Here is a 15,660-nt window from a genome sequence, read left to right on the forward strand (position 1 = left end):
GGCCATTGATCAGAAGTCTTACTGGACCAGCCACATAAATACTCTTGCTACAAGAACAGATCAGAGGCTGGGAATTCTGTAGCAAGTGAATCACCTCCTCACTCCCCAACGTCTGTCCCCCATCTAAAAGGCACAAGCTAAGAGTGTGAGGGAATATCCATCCTCCAGCCTTGATGGATGCAGCTCCAACAAAAGCCAGGATGTTCGACACACTTAGGATGAAGCAGCCCATTTGATTGGCATCCCATCCACCACCTTAAACATTAATTCCCTCCGCGACAGGCACATCATGTCTGCTGAGCATACCATCTACAAGATGCACTGCAGTAATTTGCCACGCCTTCTTTGTAAAAAACCTACCGAACTTGCAACCTCTACCACTCTGAAGGACAAGGGCAGCAGGTGGATGGGAAATTCCCACCTCAAATTTCCCCTCCAAGTTGCACACCACCCTGACTTATATCACTGTGCTTTCATTGTTGCTCAGTCAAAATCCTGGATCTTCCTATCTAAAAGCACGGTGGCAGTACCTTCCCCAGATATATCACAGCGGTTCAAGAAGGAAGCTCATTAGCTTCTTAAGGACAATTAGTGATGGGAAATAAATGCTGGCCTTGCCAGTGATGCTCACATACCATGAAAGAATGAAAAAAAAGTTACCTCATCAGTGCCTCGTTAAGTCTTTTGCAGTTCTCAGACCCCTCGCTCTAACAATCAGACAACACCATGACTGTAATGTAATGGACAATGCCTTTGTGGAAGGAATACCCTCTCGGTAGCAGTGAGAAAATGCTCGATGTGGTACTCAGCCATGGAAAGTATCTGTACTTGGCTGAACTCTTTATTTATCTTAGTTTTTGTTCTAGTGTGTGCCTTGCTGGTCGACTGCAGAAACTGTTCTCCAGAACTCTCACCAGTTCAGACTACAATGTACTGTATAGTATACTGAACTACACAAGTTGTGACGTCAGACTTATAGGGCGGAATTTAATTCTGGTGTTGGTGAGCCCGTCCACAGGCTGGACAGCAGGTGGCATCCCTGCTGTGGCTTTGTTGGGATTAAGTCCCAATTAGTCAGCCCGCTGGATGCCTTCTGGGTTCTTGGCTCAACTAGGGTCAATTTTCCACTGGATTTCCTCCTGAAGAGATGTCCCGTCTCTGAGAAATCCCGGCCAATCAGAGGCCAGCAGTTCTCCAATACAGGCTGCGCCACTGGGAGTGGAGGCCACTGCAGGTGGCCTGAGAACAAAGATCATCGCTCGTGTCCCAGAATGCAGGTGAGTGGGGAAGTTTCACTGGGGCCAGTCCGGAAGACCTAAGCAAGGGGGAGGCATGGGGAGGGGCTGGGTGGAGTAAAAGGCAGCAGTGTGTCTTTCTCCGGGTCCCTCCCTTGCCGCCTGCAGTTATCTCCATTGGGCGTAGGATGCCTGAGAAGAGGGGAGTCCCCTCACCTGGCATGTCCACCAGGGCTTAGCTGGCACTTTGCCCAAATACCAGTGGTAGTGGGATGAGGCCCTTAAATGGCCTCTAGCTGACCTCAATTGGTCTCCAGGCAGGAAGGCTGTTCTCCACGCTTCACACCCTGGGCTTAGTTGGGCGATATCAGGAAGGCTCTCCAACCTGAATCTTTCCACCCCATTATATGGCACGCACATTCCCCCACCTTGTCAGCCTCCCAGCCGGCTGCCTGCGGGGAGCACTAAATTGCACCCATACTCACAGATGATAACCAAAAACCCAGACAGATTACAAAGCACCGCTCAGCTTCTGTCTAAGGGTTTGAACATTTTTGTTAAATTCTTTTGCTTTATATTCTGGTTTGAATAAATATAGAGCTGCCACTAGAATAAAAATTGGGGATGGCAAAGGCCATATCTGCATAATGGCACAGCATGGAGGGTCCTGCAATGCAATCGTCTCCTTGCCAATAGCATTTAAGACTGTCCAGCCATGCCTTTCTAGAGTGAATATTGATAGACTATTTCACCAGGCAGTGAATCATAATACAAGCTATTAAACAGTGATAAGGGATAGAAACACTGGCTAATTAATTCTTCCTCCAGAGGAGGGTTATTATAGCACTCTTACTGGGATAAGAACGAGTTTACATTCATAAAGCACCCGTCAGAACTCCAAGGCACCCCAAAACACTTTAAAACCAATTAAGCACTTTTTTAAAGTGTAGTCGCTGTTGTAATCTCAGGAAATGCAGCTGTAATTTGTACACAAACAACATTGAGGTAAATGACCAGGTAATCTGCTTTTCTGATGTTGACTGAAGGATAAGTATTGGCCAGAAAACTGGAGAACTACCCTGCTCTTCTTTGAACGTTGCCATTTACTGCGAGGACAGTTTAACATCTCGTTGCAAGAGGGCACATCTGACAGTGCAGCACGTCCTCAGTATTGTTAGCCCATGTTAGGTGCTTAAGTCGCTAGAGTGGGACTCGAACTCACATCCCTGTGACTCAGAGATGAGAGTGCCCATTAAGCCATATCTGACACTAACTCAGCACAGGTCTGTGAGTTATATGACAGTGAGTTACTGGAGCAATCTCCAATAGTGATTTTCCAAACTCCTCGTTTGATTTTAATCTGATTTAAATGACCTAAGACAATCTCATAACCAAAGTAAGTCCTTTCAAAACCACTGCAAGGGAGGATAAGACAGTCATAGAAGGTCAGAGTGCTGGCTGCTGCAATACATTTATGGTGCTACCGCCAAGTTTTTTTGATAACCTCATCATTATTGGCTAATGATTGTCTACCACCTGAAGTATGGGTGGCAATTGCCACACAAAATTAAAAACAAGTATGGCATGCTCTGGCATTACCCTGGACAGACTGTTTCTGGATTGGCAAGCAGCTGTTTTCACAAAACATCTAATTAATACCCTTTCTTTAATACCCTTTAAATATCATTATACCAATTTTCTTTCATTTCAGGAGTTACATACATTGTGTTGCTTACATTCAAAGGTGGGGGAGGGGGGCGGTGACTTGAAGGACAATTCCGATCTATTCTTCCTCCACATTTGTTTGCTCCTGCTCCCCATTGAAACTCAGGAGGAGAATATATACTGGCCTGGTATTTTCCAATCTTATGGTGGCAGAGTGGGAATAGCTTCAAGGGAATCCAGGTCAATATCTCCAAATGAAATATATTTTGGCTTACAATCAGAACACACAATATGCAAGATCCAGTCAAACACTTCAAAGGTTTAAACTGGTTTAGAAAAGTAGACTTTAAAAAAAATCTATGAAGCACTCTCTTTGAGGTGCTGCAGGGATCTGTTTTGGCCACTACATGAGAGACAAGGGCCAGTAGTCCAGCACTTGTTCTACAACTGGCTCCAACTCAAAGAAAAGCTGGTTTTGGACAAGTGAGAGAAAAATAAAACACGTGTCCATTGGGTAGAGTGCCAGCCCGGCTGACCAGTTTTTTTTGGCAATGATTGCAGTGTTAAAAACACAAATGCTTAATACATAGAAACATAGAGTATAGGAACAGGAATAGCCCATTTGGCCCTTCGAGCCTGCTCCACCATTCATCATGATCATGGCTGACCTTCCAACTCAATAGCCTGTTCCTGCTTTCTCCCCATATCCTTTGACCCCTTTCGCCCCAAGAGCTTATCTAACTCCTTCATGAAAATATACAATGTTTTGGCCTCAACTATTTTCTGTAGTAGCAAATTCCACTGGCTCACCATTCTCTGGGTGAAGAAATTTCTCCTCATCTCAGTCCTAAATGATCTAGCCCATATCCTCAGAGTGTGACCCCTGGTTCTGGACTCCCTCACCATTGGGAACATCCTTCCTGCATCTACCCTATCTAGTCCTGTTAGAATTTTATAGGTTTCTATGAGATCCCCCCTCATTTTTCTGAACTCCAGCGAATATAATCCTAACCAACTCAATCTCTCCTCATATGTCCATCTCAGGAGTCAGTCTGGTAAGCCTTCGCTGCACTGCTTCTACAGCAAGAACATTTTTTCTCAGATAAGGAGACCAAAACTGCACACAATATTCCAGATGTGGACTTACCAAGGCCCTGTACAATTGCAGCAAGACATCCCTGCTCCTGTACTTGAATCCTCTCGCTATGAAGGCCAACATACCATTAGCCTTCTTTACCGCCTGCTGCATATACATGCTTACCTTCAGCGACTGGTGTACGAGGACACCCAGGTCTCGTTGCACATTCCCCTCTCTCAATTTATAGCCTTTCAGATAATAATCTGCCTTCCTGTTTTTGCTATCAAAGTGGATAACCTCACATTTATCCACATTATACTGCATCTGCCATGCATTTGCCCACTCACTCAGCTTGTCCAAATCACACTGAAGCATCTCTGCATCCTCCTCACAGCTCACCCTCCCATCCAGCTTTGTGTCATCTACAAATTTGGAGATATTACATTTTGTTCTCTCATCCAAATCATTTATATTGTGAATAGCTGGGGTCCCAGCATCGATCCCTGCGGTACCCTACTAGTTACTGCCATTCGGAAAAAGACTCGTTTATTCCTACTCTTTGTTTCCTGTCTGCCAACCAGTTTTCTATCCACCTCGATACCCCCAATCCCATGTGCTTTAACTTTACATGCCAATCTCTTATGTGGGACTTTGTCGAAAGCCTTCTGGAAGTCCAAATAAACCACATCCACTGGCTCCCCCTCATCAACTCTACTAGTTACATTCTCGAAAAATTCCAGCAGATTTGCCAAGCATGATTTCCCTTTCGCAAATCCATGATGACTTTGTCCGATTCTGCCACAGTTTTCCAAGTGCTCAGCTATTAAATCTTTTATAACGGACTCTAGAATTTTCCCCACTACCGACGTCAGGCTGACTGACTCTCGTACTCTATTTTCCCCTTCTTAATCAATCCCTTGCTCCTCCTTTGCTGAATTTTAAACTGCTCCCAATCTTCAGATCTGTTATTTTTTCTGGCCAATTTGTATGCCTCTTCCTTGGATCTAATACTATCTCTAATTTCCCTTGTAAGCTATGGTTTGGCCACTTTTCCTGCTTTACTTTTGCACCAGATAGGAATAAACAGTTGTTGCAGTTTACCCATGCGCTCTTTGAATGTTTGCCATTGCCTATCCATCATCATCCCTTTAAGTAATGTTTCCCAATCCATCATAGCCAACCTGCATCTCATACCATCATAGTTTCCTTTATTAAGATTCAGGACCCTAGTCTCAGAATCAACTACATCACTCTCCATTTTGATGAAGAATTCTATCATGTTATGGTTGCTCATTCCCAAGGGGCCTCACACAACTAGATTGCCAGTTATTCCTTTCTCATTACACAATACCCAGTCTAGGAGGCCTATTCTCTAGTTGGTTCCTCAATGTATTGGTCCAGAAAACCATCCCATATACACGCCAGGAATTCCTCCTCTACGGTATTGTTACTAATTTGATTCGTCCAATATATATGCAGATTAAAGTCACCCATAATTACAGATGTTTCTTTATTGCATGCATCTCTAATTTCCTGTTTAATGCCATTCCCAACATCACCACTACAGTTTGGGGGGGTTCTATATACAAGCCCCACTAATGTTTTTTGCCCCTTAGTGTTTTTCAGCTCTACCCATACAGATTCCACATCATCGGAGCAAATATCTTTCCTCACTATTGCGTTAATTTCCTCTTTAACCAACAATGCAACTCCACTGCCTTTTCCTTTTTGTCTGTCCTTCCTAAATACTGAATACCCCTGGATGTTAAGTTCCCATCCCTGGTCACCCTGCAGCCTAATACATTGGAGGCAGAATTTTACAGCCCTGTCGTGACAGGGGCGAGGCTGTAAAATGTGGCGAGCCATTCAGAAGTCCATCAACTTCGGCAGGACCATAAAATCCTGTCGGCGTAAAATTCCGCCCCAGGTGAGTTAGGGTCCTCTCTCTAACAGATCTAGAAAAGGAGGCTCAAAAAAATCTCTTCTCATACAGGGTGCTTAGTGGCGTGGAATTCTCTGTGGCAAATCATTGTTTAGGCAGAGTCGAGTTAGCAGGTTAAAAGCTAATTTAGCAGTAATGACAGCAAAGAATACTGCAATGCAAAAAGGACAAGGGGCTGAACTTGCCTGGCTTTGAGGTGGCGGGCTTGGCATTGGGACAGCTTCCTGATGCATTCTTGCCACTGGGGAACTTTCCCAGGGATGGGATAGGAAGTGGGTCAGCTCCACAGAGGCAGGCATTCAGTTAGAATTGTTAAAGCACCAATAGGTGCAATGTTGTAGCTTCTCTGCAATTTTGAACATGCAGAGGCCACCAACTCAACAGAGGCAGCCTCCCTGCAGTGGTCAGAGGCTCCATTCCGCAAAGAGGGAGCTGAATTAAGGCTGCAATCGAAGGGCCCAGACGTTTTCAGTGAAGGGGTTTTCACTGCAGGCTAATTCACTTTCTAGTGTAGATGCCAGTTACTTGATGTTTCATGTGTAGCTCAATGGGGGCGCCTCCAATTTTTGGTGCCCTTGCTGATCCTGAACTGCCTCAGCAACACTCAGCTTTCCTAGTGAGACTGCTGAGGTTCTGGAGGTGCCAGCCTGCTGATGGAGCCATCAGCAATGGGATCCTGCTGTCAACTTGGAGGTGAATAATTAGGAGGCCGCCTCTGGGAAGAGTGCTCCGCTGGTTTCGCAGGTTCAGGCTCGGGGCTCCCATTTGGTCTTGACAGCAGGATCTCAAACCTCACTGGAAAATTCTGCCCAACGAGGCTGAAAGTGCTGGGAGTGCAAAAAAAGGGCAGGCAGTCTTCCTGTTTACTGCGTTTCCTTGGTGCTGAATTAAAAATAAAATGCAAATCAGTTATTCGTTTAGTGCTTGAAGTGACACAAGACCCTCAACTCCATATTAGTAAAGTAGGCCTACTTATTTTATTTTGGCTGCAGGAGAGGAGGAGCTGGGCGGGGAGTTGTCATGCTACCAGTTCTGATTCAGTAAGCGGCGTCATGGTGGATGTGAGACAAGCACTCCTTACACCAGTTAGAATTTCCAAGTCTTAAGAGCAGCAGAGACTTTGCCAACCCAGGTTGTGCTTCAACTCTACCTGGTAGCAAGGGGCAAAGTTACCTTCACCACGTGCACCACAGTGGTTGAGAAGGTACTCAACTGGGGATGGATAATAAATGTCAGCCTAGTTATGCCCATAATCCCAGGAATAAATGAATAAAAGACTCCTTAAAACTTTTGTAGTTGATGAAGACTTCAGTTACTCCTTGACAGAAACTTGGCCTGTTTTTTTGATCTCTATATCATGCCTAGTTTTCTACACTTAAGGCGTTTTGTAATTGAGATCTGTGTTTATTAAATGAACTTTAAGCTGCAGGCTAAACTACAAGTTTCCACCCATCTTGAACTCTTGCTTTTAGTCTTACTCATGAGTAAGGTGCTAAGTAGAGGCAAGGTGAAGTAAAGGGTGAAGCAAGTATCAGCAGCTTTTGTACATCTGCTACAGAGTCAATATTAGTTGCCTCTAGCTCTCTTGGCTTGGAGTGAAGTATGGGTTTACGGCTTGGGAAACGTATTTGCAAAATAAGTGAAGAAAAGAATACCAAAAGCTTCTGTGAATGGCAGCCTATTTTACTTGTCTAAGTTTCACTTGAACAGACCTAAGCACACTTAAACATGCAGGCATGAGTCACTCATGTAATACAAGTGGTAATGTTACTGGACTACCATTAACAGGTCCCCACCCACCACCCTCCAGCCTGTCAAAATGCACTCATCACCTCCAAATGTGCCTTGGGCAAGGGCATTAAGTTCCGCCCCAGGACTCTGCAGCAACCAACACCTGGGGAAAAATAGCTGGGGCGTTGAAAATAATGACAAAGTTTTCCCCTTTTTTTGAACACTTACATTTATCAGTAATAAAAACATTTGAGATAAGGGAAAAAGATTGGTTTACTGGGTGGGGCACTTGTGGGCGGGAGGTCTTACGTTGAAACTTCCAAGAATATGTCTAACCAGAGTTGGTAACCCTATTTCTACCTCACTTAAGTTGTTTGTTGGGCCTGCACCTATTGCAAAGGCAACCTATTGCTGCCTTCTTCCTGAGCTGTGCACCCAAGAAGAGGATACTTCCCAGGGACAATGGTCAGGAAAGATGGTCTTCAAATGCCAGAAACAGTAACTCACTGGGCTAAAATCATGTTCCAGGGAAGGATCTCTGTTGGCCTTCACACAGAATCTTACTGATTGCAACAGTGGCCCATTATTTCATTTATTTTCCTTATTTGCTGATGAGAAATATAAATTATTTTTTCTCGAATTGAAGCCACAATATTCACTGACATGGAAGAAAGGCCAGGAAGATTTTCCTGAGGGCTCTAATTATAAGTTTCTAGATCTCTGCAAAAATTGAATTAAAAAGTGCTTTGTGATTGGTCTCTGAAAAATAAACAAAAAACTTATTTTCTTTGATAAATAAATATATACCACAGCTGCATAGTAAATAATTAGAAATCTAACACCCTCAATGTTTCTGGAACAGTAAATGAACACTTAGCTGCTTCAATAAAATTTATTTTTACTCCAGGTCTGCAACTTCTGCATCTTTTGCAAAGTGGGTGGCTTTGAGCTTTGCAAGTATTACCCAGACATGATTTTGCACACACACCAAATTGAATTTATATAGTGCCTTTAAGTTAGTGAAACATCCCAAGACATTTCACAGGAATGTTATTAAACAAAATTTGACACTGAGCCACTGCCACTTAGGTGACATTAGAGTCGATGACTAAAAGCTTGGTCAAAAAGCTAGGTTTTAAAGAGTGTTTTGAAGCAGGAGAGCAAAGTAGAGGCGGAGGGGCTTAGGGAGGGAATTCCAGAGCTTAGGGCCTAGGCAGCAGAAAATAATGCTGGTGCAATTAAAATCATGGATGCTCAGGAGGTCAGAAATGAAGGCGCATGGAGACCTGGGAAGGTTGTCAGGGTGGAGGAGACTACAGGACAGGGAGGCGCAAGGTCATGGGGGGATTTAAATACAGGATGAGAATTTTCAAATTGAGGCATTGTTTTACGAGTAGCCAATGTAGGTCAATGGGTAAATGGGGCTTGATGAAAGTTAGGATACGGACAGCAAAGTTTTGGATGAGCATAAATTTATGGGCATGCACACACAAAGAATGCCCATGCACTAGCACAGAAAGTGTTCCACTAAGTATGAAGCTTATAGGAAGTGTGTGCTGTTCATGAACCATTTAACATATTGATGCCTTATGTCAATGCTTATGGTGAGCTGGAGGCGGTACAGGAACAAGAGTGTTACGTAAAGTATTTTTATATGGGGAGCTCATTTATCAGAATTTGGGGTGCACCTTGGGATCTGAGAATACTGGAGATGGGTTCTGGGATCTGGAGGTACTGAGGGGAAGGTTGGGTTCAAAGAGCATGAGGAGAGGATCACAGGGTATGGAAGCACTGGTAGCAGTCTTAAGAGTCTGACATTTCTGGGTGGATAGTCTAGGGAATTTGTGAGGACTGGTTGGAAGAGTCTTCGGGGTGGGTTCCGGAGGTATCCAGATCCTGAAAGTATTGCTATTGCCAACAACTGGAAATTTTAGAGGCACCGAGAAGCCCAGAAAAATGAAGCCCAAATGGTATAAATTTTTTTAAAATTTGTTCTTGAGGCGGGGGTGTAGCTGACAAGTATAGCATTTATTGCCCATCCTGATACAACTGAATGGCTTGCTAGGCCACTTTAGGTGGAAGTTAAGAGTCAACTGTGTCACCTATAGACCAGACTGGGTAAGGGTGGCAGGTTTCTTTTCCTAAAAGACATTAATGAACCAGTTGTGTTTTTAACAACAATCCAACAACTTGATGGTCACTTTTACTGATACCAACTTTTAATTTCCAGATTTTTATATAATGGAATTAAAATTTTTAATCTGCCACGGCAGGATTTGAATTTATTCTCGGGATTACTAGTTCAGTTACATAAGGATTACACTGCTCAACTCTAATGTAAAATTACATGTACACTGGTGGACATATAGACAAAAGCACACACGCAGTAGAGTTTGCACTAATACCACTCCACTCCAACTCCAAACTGACACCTGGCAGAGACTCTGCCAATAGTTAACTGACCCTGGGGCCTTGAAATTGGTCAGGTTCAGAAAGGCATCTTTGTGGTAGACCGAAGAGGCTGTCCCAATTCCAGGAATCAACACCAGGTCTACTTCACACACCTCGTGGGTTAGAGAAATTAGGACTAGCGGCATGCAGACTCATCCGACAGTTTGCAGTGGACAGATCTTTGAAATTAAGCAATATTTCGAAACTATGCGTAAGCTGAAGGAAAACAACGTTTTATTGAAAGATATTGCCAAACTGTTTTTCTCAGCCTTCCCTTTGTTTTGCAATATAATAGCATACACGTTTTTAGATTTAGTTATTTCAGACGGCTTTAAAAGCAATCTTTTAAAAGTTCATCAAAGTTCAATTATTTTTATTTTGCTCTTTTCCATGCACACCCTATGTTGGGACTATTCTTTTCATAAAATAATACAGCACAGGAGGCCATATGAGTCTCTAATGATGCTTTGAAAGAGCTATCCAATTAATCCCACTCCCCACTCTTTCCCCATAGACCCACAAACGCTTCCTTTTCACTATATTTCCAATTCTATGTATGGATGACATGTTAAACTGAGGCCATGTCTGGCTCCTCAAGTAGACACAAAGGATCCCACAATGCCAAAGAAGAGCAATGGAGTTTTTCTCAGTGTCTTGTCCATATTTATCACTCAACCAATCTCATTTTCAAAAAAAAATCTATCTGGTCATTATCACATTGCTGTTTATGAGACATTGCTGTGCACAAATTGGCTGCTGACTTTGATACATCACTTCACTGGGACGTTCTGAAGTTGTGAAAGGTGTTATAGAAATACAAGTCTTTTTTTTTCCTATCGAAAGCTTTGGTAATTTTAAAGGCTACTGTAAAATGCTGGCAAACCAGCAAAACTATGAAGTTACCACATTTGTTTTCCAGCATGGTGCCTCCTGGTTGCAGGCTTTGTTTGATAATGAAACGTCCTAATTAGTGAAGAGCAAGCGTCATGTGGAAAAAAAAGTTTCATGTGTTTTCCTACTCACTGATCAGAGCAACGATAAAGTAGAATTGCTGTGTTTATCACAAATGCAAGTTCCTGGTAACACAGAATGCTAACAAAGTCCCCCTTAGAAATTAAGCCAGCACTGTCTTCCTAGTAGAAGTGGTGAGTGCACAAGTTCCTAGAATTTAAGGCAGCATGAAGTACACGGAGGAAACGTGCATACCAGAGACCTGATCAGCACCCACAAGATCTCTCACGTTTCAACTCAGCAACCACTCAAATCCTATGCCTTTGGGCTTAGATTAGCTCTTGGAGTACCTGTTACCTTTCAAATTGCAATTTTCTTTCCTAATAATCCCATTTTGAGCCGTTAATGGAAACTAAGTACTGTTAATGTCCACATTAAACTCACAGCACAGAAGAAGGCTCATCGAGGCTCTTTGCTAATATCACCTCCAATAGAACCACGCAGCATAGAAAGAGGCCATTTATCCCATCATGCCTGTGCCAGGTCTTTAATACGATTGGTACTATTCTCATGCTCTACCTCCAAAGCACCTCTAGTGTTATAAAACAGTGCGTTCAGAAGCAAGATCAGGCTGCTTGCTGATGATTGTACAGTTCTCAGCTCCAGCAATTGCTCAGATACGATCCATGGTTGTATGCACCAAGACCTCGTCAACATTCAGGCTTGGGCTTATAAGTGGAAAGTGACATTTGTGCCACACAAGTGCCAGGCAATGACCATTTCTAACAACAACACCTAAACACCTTGTCATGACACTTAATGGCATTATCATTGCCATATCTCTCACTGTCAATATTCCTGGGGCGGGCATCACCATTGAGCAGAGCCTTACCTGGACAAGCCACACAAATAGCATGGGCTAATGCAGCAGGTCAGAGGCTGACTATTCTGTGGCATGTGGCTCACCTTCAGACTCCCCAAAGTCTCTCCCATCTACAAGCCACAAATCAGGGATGTGAAGGAATACTCTCCACTTGCATGGAAAGGTATGGCTGGAAGAAGCTCAACATGATTCAGGGCACAGCATTCTGCTTGATCAGAAGGTTTAGGGCACAGCATTCTGCTTGATCAGTAGACCCAGCCACAGCTTTAACATCTACTATTTCTACCATTGTGCATACTATCCACTGCACGAACTGCAGCAACCCACAAGCCTTTTCCAACGTCACCTTCGAAACTTGACTCAATGCAGTTTTTACAGCAGGTGAGAATCTTTCCCAAGTTGATTCTGCTTTTCTGTTTGAAACCATCTCCCCTTGCAGACTTGTTCAAATATACTGGAGTTCTTATGTAAACAATCTACCATTTGGGAGAGTTTCTCTTTGCATGTTTCTGTCTCCATTATCTGCCCTTAATTTTGACCCATGCAAGCTGATGGTCAGGCCCATAATCTGCACTAACCAGGACTCTAGAATCAATATATTCTTCACTGTCATGTGTTTTCATTAAAATATGATCAAATCATGTTTCTGCCCTGTCCACTGGGCAATATCCACGTGCAATGTTTTTTCTCATGATGCCAAAAGCATGTATTCACAGCAACAAGTTTGTTGTCAGTTAGCCAACTCATCATCTTTTCTACTCTTATCATTTAGTTCACCCAAGCCAAATTTCCACAGCACTTATGTTATGTCTCACTTCCTATTTTTACACAAAAGCCTCCCATTAAAGTCAATCTCTCACATTTGGGGTTGGCATTGATCTTGGCAAGACACTTCCTCAACATCTTAGTCAGGGAATTCCGTAGTTGGCATATATACTTCGATGAGATAAAAACAAAAAAACTGCGGATGCTGGAAATCCAAAACAAAAATAGAATTACCTGGAGGTTCACCGATCTTGGTTTGGCCTCAGTTCATACTGTGATCACTCTGTTTACTTTACAGAGAAAAGTTGTAGTGCACACACTTTGAGACAAGAAAGAACAATATAGTTTTGGCAAATGCATCAGGCAAGGATGTCTTCTTTCACCGTACGTTTCAAAGCCATTGGAGAAAGGGTCATGAGAAAAATCAGCTCTGCTCTTTCAGAACATTTTGGGGTCAATATTGGTGGTTACAACATATGAACATCTGATATGTTGATGATGACACTACCCTAATGGCTGAAGACAAGCAAGAATGATCCATGATGACTGAAGAGCTGAGTAAGTCTAATCTGAAGTTTGGGTTGAGCATCAACAATAACAAGACATAGCTGATGACAGTTCATGGTGAGGGCAGTGTGATGGTTCAGTCTGCAACCAGTGCGAACGTAGATCAATTTCCTTTTCTGGGATCTAAAGAGGCCACCAATCAGGATAGCAGCATTGAAATTAAAACAAGGCTAGCAACTGCCCACCCCACTGCTCGTCATTTGAATGAAAAATGGACGGCATTGAACATCGGCCTGCACTTGCAAAGTAACTTACTTTGAGTATTGCGCTATATTGGTGCAAGAGATGGACCCTAAATAAGGCTGCTGAGAAGAGGATTACAGCCTTTGAAATGTGGCTCTGGCAAAAGGTCCCTAGAATCAACTGGACAGAGTGAAGAAGCATTAAATATGTCTGCAAGAAAGTCGGGAGTCCCATAGCATAGGGCTTTAGCTGAATTGAAGAAGTGGAAATTGAAAAGGTACGACCACTGGAAAAGGCAGGGTGAGAGTCAAAAGTTGGCGGTGAAGGTGAAACATCAGGAAAAAACAGGCCAGGTCAGAGAAGGACTGAATTGGTGCACATCATCAGAAATTGGACAGAGGGAGGAATACAACTGCATGCAGAACTGCACTAAGCAGAGAGAAATGCCTATGGCCACTTGTAGACTATGGCTAATTATAGATCTAAACCTAGAAGGTGCATGGGAACACCACAATCTTCAAGTTCCCCTCCAAGTCACACACCATCCCCACTTGGACATTTATCATGTTTGTTAATTGTGGCTGTGGGTCAGTTGATAACATTCCTAGCTCTGAGCTGAAAAGCCCCTGGATTCCATTCCCACTCCGAGGCTTGAGGGTCACAAAAGGGGGTGTTTATGACATAGTTCAACAGGTTGTTATTCAATTTGCAAATCCTTCTAACACTCCACACTATTCTCCAAGGGGAGGAAGTGTGTGAAGATATGCAAAACAAACAAACATTGTTGCTGGGTCAAAACCCTGAAACTTCCCCAACAGCACTGTGGGGGCAACTTTACCATATGGACTGCAGCAATTCAAGGAGATAGCTCATCACCACCTTCCCAAGGCAACTACAGATGGAGCTACTGGCTTGCTATCCACATCCTAAGAATGAATTTTAAAAATCCCCTGAGTCCCCATGAGCAATGCCATGGGGTATCTGATGGTTATTTATAATGGCTTGTCTGCACAGTTTCTTTCATGACAGTACTAGACTTTAGAAGCATGTTGGGGAAGGTCACTGAAGGCATCATACAAATAGGATCAATCTGCAAGCTTTTGGTATCGTAAACAGGGCCAAGAATCAAGCCCGAGTAAAATTTAGTCACTTACAGCTACAATATTTTAAGCTAGTAGGATGACTGAATACAGAAATCTTAGATTTTCAGTTTCTATTCCTATAATAATTCCCTTACCGTAACAATTAGTACAGTACTAGTTACACATATATAAATCTATATCTTACACCATTATTAAAATTACAGTATTCAGTAAATTACATTGCAAATTTGCAAGTCATAAAATTCTTTTACACCAAATCTGATACTAAATGAAGGTGACTGCAACATACACACAAACATGTAAGCTGTATCTTCTGATAATTTTCAGACATAAAATTATCAGTTATAAACGCTTTACTGACGGATATATACTGTACATAGTAAGACAATTCCAGTAACCTACAAGTTAGGTTTCAAAACTAATCAATCAAACCTCAAGAACGGCTGATCAAAGGCCTTAACATTATCTAGTTGATGTGGCCCATGGTACCTGTGACTGGCCAGCAGAGAACTGTACATTGTTCTGAGTAATCGGAAAAACTGACAACTTCAACCCATGCTGCACCAATTTCAAATTTCTTGTCCTCATCTAGTCTTCAGCATAGCTTCATCTTTTTCAACCTCTGCACCAAACTAGCATTGGAACTATGAAACGAAAACAAAAAATGCTGGAGAAACTTAGCAGGTCTGACAGCATCTGTGGAGAGAGAGAGACAGAGGTAACGTTTCGAGTCCGTATGACTCATCTTCAGATCAGGACTGAAACGTTATCTCTGTCTCTCTCTCCACAGATGCTGTCAGGCCTGCTGAGATTTTCCAGTATTTTTTGTTTTCGTTTCAGATTTCCAGCATCCGCAGTATTTTGCCTTTATCACAGCATTGGAACTATTTGGATTTTCTAGTACAGGATTATTAATTGGCCTGGGGGCAGTCTCCAGGGCCTGTAAATCTGGTTTCAGTGATTGGGTCATTCTGACTAATGATGGAAATTAGCAGTCGGAAGGTCCCAAATCAATCTAAAGATTTTGGAGAGGGCAAAAAACTTCTAAGTATAGTAATTATGGTTTTGGAAAATGTTGGATTGTAGCTTTAAGAATAATCCTGTGA

General features: G+C 42.9%; 1 protein-coding gene across 10 annotated transcripts in view; it reads right to left on the reverse strand.

Annotated features, from left to right (window-relative positions):
* hemk1 (HemK methyltransferase family member 1) overlaps window positions 1-15,660 on the reverse strand; it is a 109,910-nt gene that overhangs the window by 58,907 nt on the left and 35,343 nt on the right. The window lies entirely within an intron of this gene.

Source organism: Carcharodon carcharias, chromosome 7 (genome assembly GCF_017639515.1).
Source record: "Carcharodon carcharias isolate sCarCar2 chromosome 7, sCarCar2.pri, whole genome shotgun sequence".
In the NCBI taxonomy this organism is placed as follows: domain Eukaryota; kingdom Metazoa; phylum Chordata; class Chondrichthyes; order Lamniformes; family Lamnidae; genus Carcharodon; species Carcharodon carcharias.